The sequence below is a fragment of the Lycorma delicatula genome, chromosome 6, assembly GCF_047948215.1.
Source record: "Lycorma delicatula isolate Av1 chromosome 6, ASM4794821v1, whole genome shotgun sequence".
Lineage (NCBI taxonomy): Eukaryota > Metazoa > Arthropoda > Insecta > Hemiptera > Fulgoridae > Lycorma > Lycorma delicatula.
In genome coordinates, this window is record NC_134460.1 from 73,759,314 (window position 1) to 73,774,367 (window position 15,054).

Sequence of the window (15,054 nt, forward strand, 5' to 3'; positions counted from 1 at the left end):
TTGATAATAAATTTATTGAAAATTTTCTTGTTCAACTATTCTCAAAATAGTAAAGACACTTAATTTTGTAATGAATAGTAGATGGCGGGGTCCTAGCTGTCATTAGAAAGGAATTAAACTGTAAATGGCCCAAAAAAAATTTGTTTCTTAGTACAAAAATGTTTACAACACAGTTGTAGGACTTTCCCATCACACGACTTTTTTCTGATGCACGACTTACACAGACAACTTAATTTAAAATATTTATCATTTTATTTAAATATAATTTTTTTTTTTAATTTACTTCAATGTTTATAATAAAAGCGCGCGTATATCATATTTCATTCGCATGGCTGTGGCAGTACTAGTGGCCACTTTAAATACTTTTTTTACACTTTAAAAATTATTAATTTATTTAATTCTACCGCTCATCTGTGATGTCACAAAATAACTGATTTTTTCAGCTGTATGTCAGTGCTACACTAGCACTCCTTGTGGTGAGAGCAGGTACTATTGATGCAGTATACCCACTTAGCCACTAGTTTATTTAACTAGCATTTTTTGGGGTGGGGTGCAATTTTGCAAAAAAGATTTTTTGGAAATGTTTTTTTTTAATTATTAACAAATGTGCCTAAAAAAAAAAATAAGATTTTAATTAGGCGAAAACTCGTGATACTGAGGGTAACCTTGCTGTACAGCCTCACCCCTTTGACCTTTTAAATTAAAAATTTAATAGATTAAATGCCCCATATATAGAAGTTATTTGACCAAGTTTGGAGAAAATTGGTCCAGTAGTCTGAAGATATAAGGTGATTTAGGGGACACATTGAACACATGTACATATGAACATCCACAAAATTTCCATTCAGTTTTTGGGTTCCTTACGTGCCAAAACATAAAGATCTGGTGAAAACTATACATGCCTGCCCAAATTGGATAGATTACAATACTTTCCTTTCTAAAGCTACACCTCTTCTACAGCGCTAGATGGAAAAGTAAAAATGAAAGCAAAATTCCATATTTGAGGAAATTAATTTTTTTTTTATTGCAGCTGCCTATTAGTATACTGGTTAGAAAATCTATGATTCTAGAATCATAGATTATATCTTGATATGATTGATAATAATTACTGAATTGATCTATTTGAATTTCATCTTGCTCATGAAAGTAACGTAGATCAGTTTTATGTTCAATATAGTGGTTAACATGTATGAAGAATTATCTCCAAAATATCTCCTGACTAGATTTTCATACACTGGAAAAAGAGAAAGTGTAAACAAAAGTTTGAGGTTATTTATTTTTACTGAATATTAAAAATATGTAGAATTATGTAAGCTTGACTTTTACAAAGAACATAATTTTAAATATTTAAACACCACTGTAATATATTGATACTCATGATATGGAAGTTACTGAACTTTTTATTTTCAGGATTACAATTAAGTTGTTGATACTGTATGTAGAACTTATTTAAAATGAGACAGGAAATTGTTCACAAGCAAGTATTAACTTTAAAAGTGCATTGTAGAATCTTTGTATTGCAATGCATAAATAATTCTAATTATATGCAAACAAATTTTTTAATTACTTTGCAACATTTACATAATCCCACTTAATTAAAACATTAGGGGCAACTGTATTTTTTTAAATTAATTTAGTTGCATTTATTTATATAAAGTTATTCAGTTTTTTATAGCCAAGCAAACCACTTAACATTCTTACATAATTATATTTTTTTAAGTGGCACTGACCAGTATGGTAATTTGTTTTGAATTATTTCCATATACTTTCAAACTATGGTGACATTTTTATTTTATCATTAAAACTGTATATTTTTAATTATTTTGTATATCTATTCGTAAAATATTGTATTTTTTGTATTAAAATAATGATGCATTGCAAAATAGCATATAACCAAATATATTCACCTGCTTCAAATCATTTTCCCCTAATTACATAATGATAAAAAACCTACATCACATTACCAAGGGTTTACTTATACCTAAAGATCGTTGAAACAAGTTTTTGCACGCAGAAAAAATGTAATGTCATTAATTATCATTTATTTGAAATATAGTATTATATTCTCTGGGTCCTAGTTTTTCTTTATGTCTAAGCATTGAATAATAATGAATTAGTCTCTAGCAACTGCTGTATTAAAATGCTAAATTTTATTAATTATTTATAATTAATTAATTAATTAAAATCCCAAAACCCAATGGAATTTTACTTCTTTTTTTTGTGGAGTTAATACATTTTTACTGATAATTATGTTACAAAGAAACCAGCACACAAAATTCTCCTCTCAAATAATCAGGCAGATATTAATTTTGAAGTTATATAAACTTTTTGTAGTGTTCTTTTGAATAAAATAAGAAAAATTAAAAAAGCTTTTTTCACAAATAAAATGATAAAATAAACAATGTGACCTTAAAAATTACTTAAAATTCTTAGGAGCTTATATGCATGCTAATGAAATAAAATCAAGTTCAACTGGTTAATAGTGTGTGGCAGCCTAATGAATGATCTAATAATTCATTTCTATTAACTGTGTTGTATGTAATGAAACTTAATGAATAATAAACTTAATGACCAGAAATTATGAATAATTTCTTGTCATTAATGAATTAATTAATTACTTTGCAACATTTATGTAACCCCAGTTAATTAAAACCACAAATTAATATATAATTAAAACTAAAGATGCAAATTTTTCTGGAGCTATAATGGTTTATTTAATCAGTGTGACTTTTTTCACTTTACAATATAATCTCCTGCAACATTAATACACTTGCTCTATCTTTGAATCTGCTTATTTATGCCTGCTGCAAAAAAAGTTTTGTCTTGATGTCAGAGCAAATTTAACACATTTTCTTTGACATTGTCATTGCCATTAAATTTCTTACCATGTACACTCCTTGAGTGAATAAAATTCCTGTCTACAGCAAGCTTTTTATCTAGGCATAACAATAGCGCTGAAGTCGTGTTGTCAATTTAGAAGGGGATAATAACTATACATTTTTTATTGTTTGCTTCTACTTCATAGTTAAAACAGAACTATAAATTTGATAGCAGCTGTCATTGTTTATTATTTACTGCATAGTAACTAGTTTAATGTAAGTTGTATTTATTATTTAACTATGATTTAATTCTCAGCACTGCAACAGACGTTAAGTATTGTTATTTGTTAAAGCACTAATCTCCTCCAAGTTTTACAATTTCTCAATATTTTGAGTTTTGAATCAAAAAGTATAAAATCAATATTAAAAAATTTTGTAAACTAAAATAAATAAGATCGAGTTATGTCATAAGGATAAAAACAGTTTTCTCCTTTATCATTAAGAGTAGAGTTTTAATGCTTAATGAAAATGCCAGAAAAATTCAACAATATTATCACCAGATTTATTCTTACATGGTATTTTTACAGTGCATTCAGAAAGTTGCTGTGCAGTGAAATTATGGAAGTGTAATGATGAAACTTTCTTAACTATTACTTTATATTTTTATTTCATCATTTTGTAAAAACTGATATTACAATAAGCTAAAAATATACAATGCCTTGAAAATGACCTCTTCCAACATCAATATAACATTGCACATGATTCAATTTGCTTTCATACACTTTAACCAGCTGATATACTGGAATGTCTCATATGTAACGGCATGTTATTGCAGTTTTTAATTCGTCAATCATGTGTAGTCTGTTGCGATAGACTGCTTGTTACACTGCCCCCCCGTAGAAAGTAATTTGAGGGAGTCAGATCGGGCGATCGTGCAGGCCACAAATCCCTCGAAATGATTTATTCACCAAGACATTTCGTAAAATAGTCATTGACCTGTTAGCTGTGTATGTTATGGTGTCATCTTGTTGAATCAACTGTGGCTGATTTCCATTTCTGTTATCTGACTAATGAAATTAGTTAAAACTGCATAATAACGATCAACTACTAACTATATTTTCAAAAAAGATTGGACCCATAGTGCGCATTCTACTTACACTTGCCCAGACTCCAATTTTTGTTTCGTGTAAAGATTCTTTGTCTAATTCATGGGAGTTAGTTGTCAACCAGATTTTTTTTTTTTTTAATTAATATACCCTCCCAGATGAAACCACACTTCATCTATAAGAAATGTAAGGTTGAGGATACCTACGGAATTTTGATCAATAAAACCATTGACAGTAATTTTGTCTTTTGGCATGATCTGGTCTCAGTTCTTGAACACACATTATTTTATGCAGGAGAAGTTTCAGTTCTTTTCTTGCAGCTTTATATATGGCAGCAAGTTTGATATCTTACTGCTGTGCTAACTTACCCATTGAGTTTGATGGACTTTCAGCCATAGCATCTAAAATATCAAGCAGCTTCTGTTTGTTTAGTTTAGGTAGTCTTCAATAGAGCCTGTTGCCCAACATTTTTCGATAAGAGTTTGAACTGCATTGCAGTGAGGAACAGGAGTATTTGGAAACTTTTCAGTAAACTTATGCTTCACTTAGTCAATGTACTTGTCTCCTTCCTTCACTAGAGATGTGTTCAACGAGAAAAATGCGTTCCTCTACTGAAAGAACCATTATGTATCTTGCAACTATTAATTCCGATAAACAAAATGAAAGAAGGACATTCACAACTCAACAACTGAAGTCTTGGTTTATTATTGAGCAACACCCAATGAACCCACAGAGCAACCAGCCTAACACCAAAAAAACAGAATTCATAACATAATTATAAAACTCAATGCACACAAACTTTCCAAACACACTGTACAATAACAAAAAATATTATAATTTTTGTTAATGCAAATTTTACGTCTTAAATATAGATGTTATATATTTTTTTAACCTTTTTCCTACTTTAAGCTTATCTGATTATACATACAAGGTTCATTCAATAATTAAAAATACAAATTTTTCTGGAGCTAAAACTGTTTATTAAATCAGTATACATTTTTTTTTTACTTTTCAACATAATCTCCAGCAACATAATACACTTATGTCATCTTTGAATCAGCTTATTTATGCTTGCTGTAAAAAAATTTTTGTCTTGATGTCAGAGCCAACTTAGCACATTTTCTTTGACATCATCATTGCCATTAAATTTCTTACCATGCAGCCCCTCCTTGAGTGGAGCCAACAACAGGAAATCTGATGGTACTAAGTGAGGACTATGTATTAGGATGAGGTAAAGTACCACCTCATCCCACCGATTGCAACTTTTTTATGGTTTCTCGAGTTACCTTAATACCTGAACTGTGTGAAGCCAGATGTTATCGTGAAGTAGACTGATGCCTATATACTGAGATCCAGGCCATTTTTTCAACACTGCTGGTTTCACTTTGTTGATAATCACATAGCAGTAATACGTGCTATTTATCTTCTAGAAAATTGATAAAAACCAGGCCTTTTGCATCCTGAAAGGTTGTCATCATCACGTTTCCTGCTGATGATTGGTTGCAGAATTTTTTCTTGATAGGTGAACTCATGTGCTTCCAACCCACGCTTAGTCTTTTTGATTCCAGTTCATAATGGTGATTCCATGACTCGTCACAGGTTAGAATACTTTGCAAAAAAAAGCATCACCTCCCTGCTGATACTGTTGTTTCAGTTCTGTGAAAATGCGAAGTCTTGCCTCCTTATCATGATCTACCAACTCTCTTGGAACCCATTTTGCATTTGTTTTGTGGAACGTGAGCTTGTTGGTAATAATTTTATGAATTGTATGAAACTTGTAATTTTTCAGCCACAATCTCAACTATAATCCATTGGTCTTCTTGGTTGAGAGTCTATATGAGTTTCAAGCACTGTAGTTGAAACCTTAATTGGATGTCTAGAACAGTACTTATCAGTCACTGATGTTTAACTGCCTTTAAATTTTTCTTCCCAGTTGTAAAAATTTCTACGATTCATACAACTTTGTCCATACTGTTTGGTAATGTTAATCGACTTTCAATGATACGAAGAGCAAAAAGTGGATCACTGAATGCTATTCAACTAATTCATTAACCTCAAGAAGATTTGCATCATAGAATGAAATTTTGGGGTTAAACAAAACAATTTTCCTCAAACTCCTGATCAAAAGTCATCACAGGATTACCAACGTACTGTTCTGAAAGTATCATAACCCTCTTACTAACTGTTTTGCTTATTATCACAGATAATAACAAGCAATGAATCTACAACAAATTTGAGCATGATGCTCAAATCATGTTCTAAGAACCAAACTTCATCATGACTTTTCCGGCTGATAGTCAGCTGCAGAACTTTTTCTTGATAGGTAAACTTGTATGCTTCTAACCCATGCTCTGTCTTTTTGATTCCGGTCCATAATGGTGAATCCATGTTTCATTACAGGTATGAGACGCGTGATGAATCTGAGGTATTGTGTAGCTTTAATTATATTTAATGACCACTGTGTAAATATGAGTACCTAAGTTGTAGACTGTCAAAATCATGAATGAATAAAAATTTTAAATTTCTGTTTGCTTATTACCTTTAAAAAATTTTCCTCGCATTATTTAAAAAGTTTTTTTGGCAAATCTGATAAAAATCATTTGCTTTTAAATCTCTGACTCCAAAGGTTTTCCTTTGGCTAATCTTAAATAATCCATTACCAGATTATGTTAAATTTTTTAAGGCTTTCTCAACATAAGAACAATTTACCTTATTATATGAATCTGGTGAAACTAATTATTAACTGGTTTTTACTTTGCCATTTCTTTATGTTTCGTATGATTCATGTTAACTAAAATTCATACATATATGGGAAAAATTGTTTGCTTTGTTGTGGATTCAGTGTTACAAATTAAATATTAAAATTGAGGTTATTATAAGCAGAATTCTTTAAATCTTTATTTATTAAAATGCGATTAAATTTGATGAGGAAGGAATAACTACATTGCCATATCCCTTTAGAGTATAAAGGAAATTTATCACAGTTATTCATATAAAATGTTGATTGCCCAGATGGAGTTTGTAAACATCTTATAAAAATAAATTTAACTAAAGCAATGTATATCCTAGTAGAAGATATAACACCCACCATCTTAAGTTAGGTTTCAGTTTTACTGCAAAACTTAACAACCAAAACCAAATATCTTTTAATAAGCACATTTTTATTATTTTTCGTGTTAAAATCATTCTTAAGTATGTGGAAAATAAATATAAATATACATGATGCAATCGATTGAAAAAGTAAGTTACAGTTAAAATAAATTATTTTGATGACAATAATTACGTAAATTATTCAGTGACTCAAGGAGGACTTAAATGAATGCTCTCCAGAGAATAGTTAAACAAAGTTCACTAGCACAGATTGTTTATAATACCTCATATATGGACTGAGGCCTGGCTTGGTATAGAAAGGGTTCCATCTGTCTGGCGACCAGACATCACATGCCTCCTCCACTGGCATTTGATCCTGTCAGGTGAGGCAGAAACTTGTAATTAGCTGGATACTTAACACTAGGTTCCTTCATTACATTAGAATTTTAATATTTTAACTCTAGCATGCATAAGTACCTGTTTAAATACAATAATTTTAAATAAAAAGTAATAAATAATTATCTAAAACTGATTCGAGACAGTTTTTAGTATGTAGCAGCTGTTATGGATGGAGTAATACTGTTGAATAGTTTTCTTAACTAAAACCTAACTTTTCCTGAGTCAGTTATAATTGTATGTAGATTTTTCCTAAAAATTCCTGCCCTAGAAATAATTATTTAAATTTTTATTTTTTCTTTCTTTTTTTTACTGATTGAAGTAAAATTTTTATTTCAGGTAATTTGAAGCAGATAGTTAATTATAATATTAAAGATGGTGAGCTATTATGTGAATGCGGAAAAAAATTTCAGCAAAATTATCGCTCATTTTGGCGTCATTTACGTTATGAATGTGGTGGAATGAGAAGATTTAAATGCACATTTTGTAAACGTAGATTTAAATTAAAACACCATCTTAAAGATCATATTTTAGGAATTCATGGTGTTACTGTTTCTGCTAAAGAAATTGTTCCATGCGATTTATAACTAAAATTAGTACATTAGTTTTAAGAAATAAAATATTATTTTTAATGTATTATGTATAAACATATTATTTGCTTTGTTTTAAATTTTTAAATTATGAATATCCGAAACTAAAGCTATTAAAAATTGTCATCGAAGACTGTAAATATATTTTAATTAAAACAGATTTTTGCATTTTTCTCATTTTGCAAAACTAGATGTATGATCTTGATTTTAAAGATAAACCTTAATTCATAAAAAATATGGTAAGTTCCTAGTTAACTGGAAAAAAGTAAACTACCTTATTTTAGAAAAGTACGAGCAGGAGATGGACATTTACTAAAATACATACTTGCCAAACATACCTTTGACAATAAAGTTTATTATTTAGTGAAAAATTGTGATTTTCTTTTTCCTTCTGCATATTAAAGACATAGGTTAAATTAATTTTTAGTCATAATTTTTCTTAGTTTATTTTATGTTGAACGCAATTTAAAGCCAAGAATGGTTTTTATGTACAGAGTAACATAAACGATTGTGTAACTTTTACTGTGGTCATAAATATTATTTATTACATTATTTCAGTATATAATATTACATTGTTATTTTTTTTAATAAACTAATTATTCTTAATTTAATTTATAAATGTATTATTCAGTTTAGTTGTATACATTCTAAAGGGGTTTTGATAAGGAAAGTTTTACAACATATTTTTATAAATATCCAAGTACAGTATAGAAATATTATTTGAACTTGAGAAATGCTCATGACATTCCTCATGTTTACTCCAAATTAAATAAAGTATAGATCAACCAGAAATTATTTTGTTACACATGAAGAGATCAGTTGCTGGCCATCAATTAGACAGCAACCTCTTAACTCAAAAGTGCACATAGACATGAGTCAGTGTGCAATTTGTTACTGTAAAAAATAAGTTTCCAGCAACCAAACTAACATGAGCAACAGACAGAGTGACCACCAGCTAGTTGCATAACTTATTTTTCTTCAGGAGAAATGCGGGATTTTAAATTCATATCCCTGCCATTTATTGATGATATCAGTGTATTTTACATATCATCAAATGATTTTATTGCAATTCTTACAATAATAAAAAACTTATCCTCATTTTGTCTTGCTTGTAATAAAAACTGTAAACATTCGTTTTTTGATGTTCTTCTAATAAAAGATATACCCAGTATTTTCTTTTTTTTTGTTTTAAATATTTTGTTGATAACTACATCTACTTCCTAATAATCTATTCTGCTGACTGGTTTATATAATTTTGAGTTGCCAATTTGATCTCTTACCACGATGCTTGCTTTTGGTTTCCTGCCATCTGGTTTGCCAGCAACTGATTTTCTAGTGTGTAATGAATCTTAATTTCAGTTGTAATCAATATTCACATTTTTAAACTGTCTGGACTATTTAAATGAAATTTTAGGAGAAAGTTATAAATTTTATACTCCGGCACTAAATTACATGGTAACAGCTATCGTTGATACCAGAACCTACTCAATGGATCATTTATAAGATAATAAATTAATTTATTACATTCTCCAGTAATGGACTACAATCCATCAAAACGTGGCTTAATAAACTTCTTATACCTATGAATCTACTGCTCTCATGAAAAAGTTATTTTTATGCTTCTTTTCATTATATTTCATTAAAAGTTGTTAAAAATGTCATCTAACCAGTTGTTTTTTAATGTTTTAGTATATTGAACTGTCATGTTTTAAATTAAAACTTTAATATATTTTTATACATTTGTATAAAAAAAGTCTATAATAAGGAAGAAGAATAAATTCTTCTTCCTTGTTTCTGTAAATATATTTTTATTTTTCATTTTAAAAAAGTAATCTTAATCTGACTAATTTTGGAATAATTTTTTTACAGGAAACATAATTGTTAATAATATATTGTCAATGACAGATAATAATGGATGGTTTGTCTGCCACTGTGGTAAAAAATATCAGCATTGTAGTTCACTGCGAAGGCATATAAAGTTTGAATGTGTTGGGAAAAAAAGAGCATTTCAGTGTCCTGTCTGTTTTCATAGGTTTAAACAAAAAACACACCTTCTTGAACATCTTTATGGTATTCATGGTTTAAAATTAGATCCGAAACAGATCACTCCATCTGATTAACATTTGTTAATGTATATTTTATGAATACACACTTATTTTTGGTAATTTTTCTTTTCTTTTTTTTTAACTGTTCCTATCTTACTTTGTTTTATTCTTGCATAATATTGGACTTATATTTGTCCGTAATGTGATTTAAACTCAGTTTTACAACATTTTTACCCAGCTACATTAAGATCAGTGTAAAGTTTTTGAGTGGTTTATTTGTTCGTGTTTGTAAATTCATGTACAGCTGCATCAATTTTCATTGAACAGGAATAAAATGATTCATCTTAATCATACCATGATGTTGAACATATAGTGATTTTAAAAAAATAACAGACAGTGTACACTACGTTTTCCTAACTCAAAAATCAAAATTAATTGAAAGATTAATCGAGTAGATTTCAAAAGTTAGACATGTGTAACAATATTATAATTGAAAAATAATTGACCAATTAAAAAAAAAATTAAGAATATATAATTCTGTACAAATAGTCTTGAAAATTGTAATTAAAATATATTTGAAAATAATTTAATAAGACTTAATTAATGAAAAAAAGGTAATTAAAAATAAATTTAAATTGAATCAACAGAAATTGTTTAGCAATTTTTTTAACTTTTCAGAAAGAATATTACTGTTAAATAATAACAAAACAAACAAATAAGTAAAAAATAACAAACAAATACACATCGTGCAGAAAACTAACAAAACACACAATGACACACCCAGGAGTATATGAATTAAACTACAATGGTTGTACTGAATATTATGACATTAGACAGACTGCACATGCCATCACCCTGTACAAATAGTACATAAATGTAGATGCAACAACAGAAACTAAATTTTATAAATTACTTCATTGAAACAGTTCCTACATGCAAAGATATAAACATTTTTCCACTTAAACATGAAAACCAAGATCTCCATACACTTGGATAATACAAAATTTTGAAACAATTTAGTTTCAATGTATTATCTTGTTAAATACTTCAAGAAAAGACAAGCATGATTGGACAAACGCTACAAGATACTCAACTGAAGAAGGTTAACTGAGTTATTTAATTTTTTAAGTGTTGCATTTTTTTCACACTGTTCGACAAATCTAACAAAATATTTAAAAAAAGAGTATAAGAAAGTTTGCACTGAAGAAAGTAAATGAAAAAAGATGCTACAAATATGTTTAATAAATATACTTTTAACATTTTATTTTCTAAATTTAATAACAAATATTGAATTTTAATTATGATTAAAAAGTATTTTATAAAAATCTTTTAAGATATTATTTTGTATATATGAAATTCTATAGCCGTCTTAGGGCTAAAGAATTCTACCATCAGAAATCAAATAGTTTTCCCCTTTTTTCATAAGAATTTATTTTTTTTTTTGCTAGATATTGATTTATTTAATAAACATCATGTAGATTGAGAGGATTTTTTGTCTTTTTTTTTTTATTAATTTTATTATCCTTCTTGTTAGGATGATGGGTGATAATAGTACTTTTACCATTCACCAAATTGTAAAATAACAAAATATAACATTAACACACATGAGTTCAAATTCCATTAAAAGTAAGATACTTTATTGCAATATAGCTAGTTATATATTACACAGAATGAGTGATATTTTTGTATATTATTGTTTGGAACAAAATCAGTACCTTTTAGTCAATATTAACCTTCACTTTACAATGTATTTTATGATATATGTAAGTTAATGTGCATTGCAGAGAGGTACAGATTTATATATTTTAGATTGAAGTTATCAAACAATTGAAAAAAATTGCACGTAATAGTCGATTTTTATTTTTTGTAAACAATTCTTGAGATATAATATTTGATATCAAATATTCTGTTCCCTTTCATATTTTATTAAAAAAAAGTATTTGTATAGATGTATAAAGTTTCTGGAAGACTAAGAAAGCATTATATCATCTAAAAGGCCTACATACGAGTGTATCACTTATAACTATGAATCATCTGCATTCTTTATTTCTTCTTTCATTTCAGTGTGTTTATTCACTTTATTATTATTATTTAATTTTTATATACTCCGATGTTTCTCTTTATCTTCTTGGTTTTCTTTTTATTCTCCTTTTATCTGAAATGTGCTCCTTTTATCAGTGATGATTTTGGTGCTATCTCTTAATTGCATTATAAGATCCGATAATTTTATTAAATAAATTCAGTTTTGCATCTAAAAATTCTTTTTCAGCTTTGTCATAATGTTTCTGAGCTTCCATGTAATTAGTGCTTCATGCACATTCAATTTGATTTCAAGTAATAGCAACATCATTGCTCAGCAAGTTTTTTTAATTCTCCTTCAATTTCATTAAATTTTTTAACTTCTTTGTGTGTTTTATAGGCCGATAAATAATGCTGTAGATATAACTGTTGCGATCCATGGTTGTATGAAGCTTGTTGTATATGAAGATTCTTGAAAGATTGTTAACAGGCTTAATTTATGGAGGTTTAGACTTCTGCCCACCATGACGAATCATAAATGGATAAGATTGAAAGACTTTGTTTGCGGTAATGGTAGTACATCATTAAAACTGATGTAGCTCTGTTCTTCGTTTGATTGTGGCCTTACATCTTGATAATGATTGTGTTTATTATTACTATCAGTATTATTATCATTTGTAATTTTTCTATTATTTTGATATTCAGGATTCTGTTGTCCTTGTGAATAAGGTAACGCATTTAAATTTATGTTAATGTTAAAATTCATTTTTGGTACATGCTCTTTGTTTTGAATTGACGGCATCCGTAGGTCCTTCTTAAAGTCAAATGGTTGTTTTTTTTAGGAGTTATAAAAGAGTCGTCTTTCCTTTTCAGATACCATATATGTTTATGCTTAGATTGAGTCATATTCTCTTGAGATAATTTATGCGATCTATTTTGATAAATACTGTCACCTTGATGCAACAGATAATTATGATCATCATTGATATTTGAATGATTCTTTGAATATTATGAATATTGTTTATTATTATTGTAAAATTGTTTAATCGATACTCTAGGTTATGGTTTCTCAGTAACAAAATGTTTTTTGATGTTTGACTTTGTTGTCCAATCTGGATCGTCAGGAGCTGTGTAAATCGTATGGAGCCGAGTGAATCATCAGGAGCTGTGTCTCAACATACTGCCCATCAAAAATCATGATGATTTTTTTTATAATATTAAAATTAAATGTTACAGTAAAAATTTGAAAATGATAAAAATACTATAATTGTAAATGAATGTATTATATAATGATTTTTTTTTAACAATGTAACTGAAGTTACCGCCAAAAATTTCGCCATCAAATAATTGTTTCATTTATTAATAATGACTTTTTAATAATGACATTTATTAATAAATGTACTTGCATATATATTATTCTTGAAGATCGATTTCAATCATAGCAGTGAAACTGTCAGGTATTGTTAAAGCCTGAATAATATTTATAAGGCATATTAGCTAAGAATTATTTGGTCGTAATCATTCTGCTTCCTTCTCAGGAGATTGAAGTATTGGATAATGGTTGATATATTAGCCAAAAATTAGTGTGTGTACATTTCTCCAATGTGTACTGACTAAGAATTACTGAACAGCTAGAGACGATGTGAGAAATACAAATATATTCAGATATGTATGAAGCATACAAACTCAATAGCAGGTCTGAATTTTTCCATTAAAATTTTATTCATATCTAACTTCAATCTTAAGCTTTTGTATGTTGTACATTTCACCAATAAACTGACTACTATGAAAAATTATATTTTGTCTGATTGTTGTTTTCATCTTCAAAAAAGGAGAAAATTTTCAATTCAATTCATTTATATACCTGTATATATTTATATTTATTTCAAAAACAACTATTTAAATTCACCAGATTTAGTTCAAGTAAAAGGTAAGAACACTCGCCTATCTGCAGTACTTTCGGAGTTTTATTCTATCATCAGCAGACAAATTTTATAAATTATACATAATTGTAAATTAAAATATATAGTTAAAATTTTTCATTATTATGAATATATAGTAGTGTCATGTAAAAGCTTTTAAATCTATTATGGTAAGATAATGAATCTTACTATGAAAAAACACTAATGATTTTTTTGAAATTTTAATTATATTTTAATTTATGATTGTATGTCATTTATAAAATTTGTTTGCTGATGAAGTAAAATTATGAAAGCGCTACAGATAGATGAGGGTTCTTACTTTTTATTAAACTGTATCTGGTGGATTTAAATATGTTTTTTAAAATAATTTATTTTATACAATGGTATGTAATGTTTGTAAATATATTTATGTGTGTGTGTGTGTGTGTGTGTGTGTGTGTGTGTGTATGCACACGCGCACATATTTCTTTATATTTCAAACTTTTTACTTAATTGAATTGACTGATTTTGATAATTCTTTTTTATTTTGTACAGGAAGTTTGCATTATAAGTTTTTCCATATAAATTAAGTGAACAACTTTTTTTAAGAAAATAAAAAACTGTAGAATTTAGCAGTTTGAAAATTCTTTATCATTTTTTTGCCACCAACATTACTTTGTTATAGCCCAATGATGCATTATTTGATGCCATTTGATATTCAGAATATTTGCATGAGAAAATTATTTGGAGAACTTAAGTAAAAAAATATAATTCCTGCACTTAACACAAACCTTAGCACAAACTCAGTAGCAGTCTCCTTACACCTTCTTTCTGTACTCCTTTTATTTTTATCAAGACAGATAGATCTCTTTCCTCTGCATTTGTTGTAAATTGCTTATTTTCATAGACAGTACTTTTTTAAAACCTCTGCATAATTTAAGTAAAACAATTTTTAAAAATTAAAATAAAACCATCAAAAAATGACAATAGTATTCGTTTTTAATTATGTTTAAAATTTTGACTCTAAATTTTTTGTAATTAAGGGCTAATAGAGTAATTGTTTTTAATGTGATACCAACTGGAAAGTA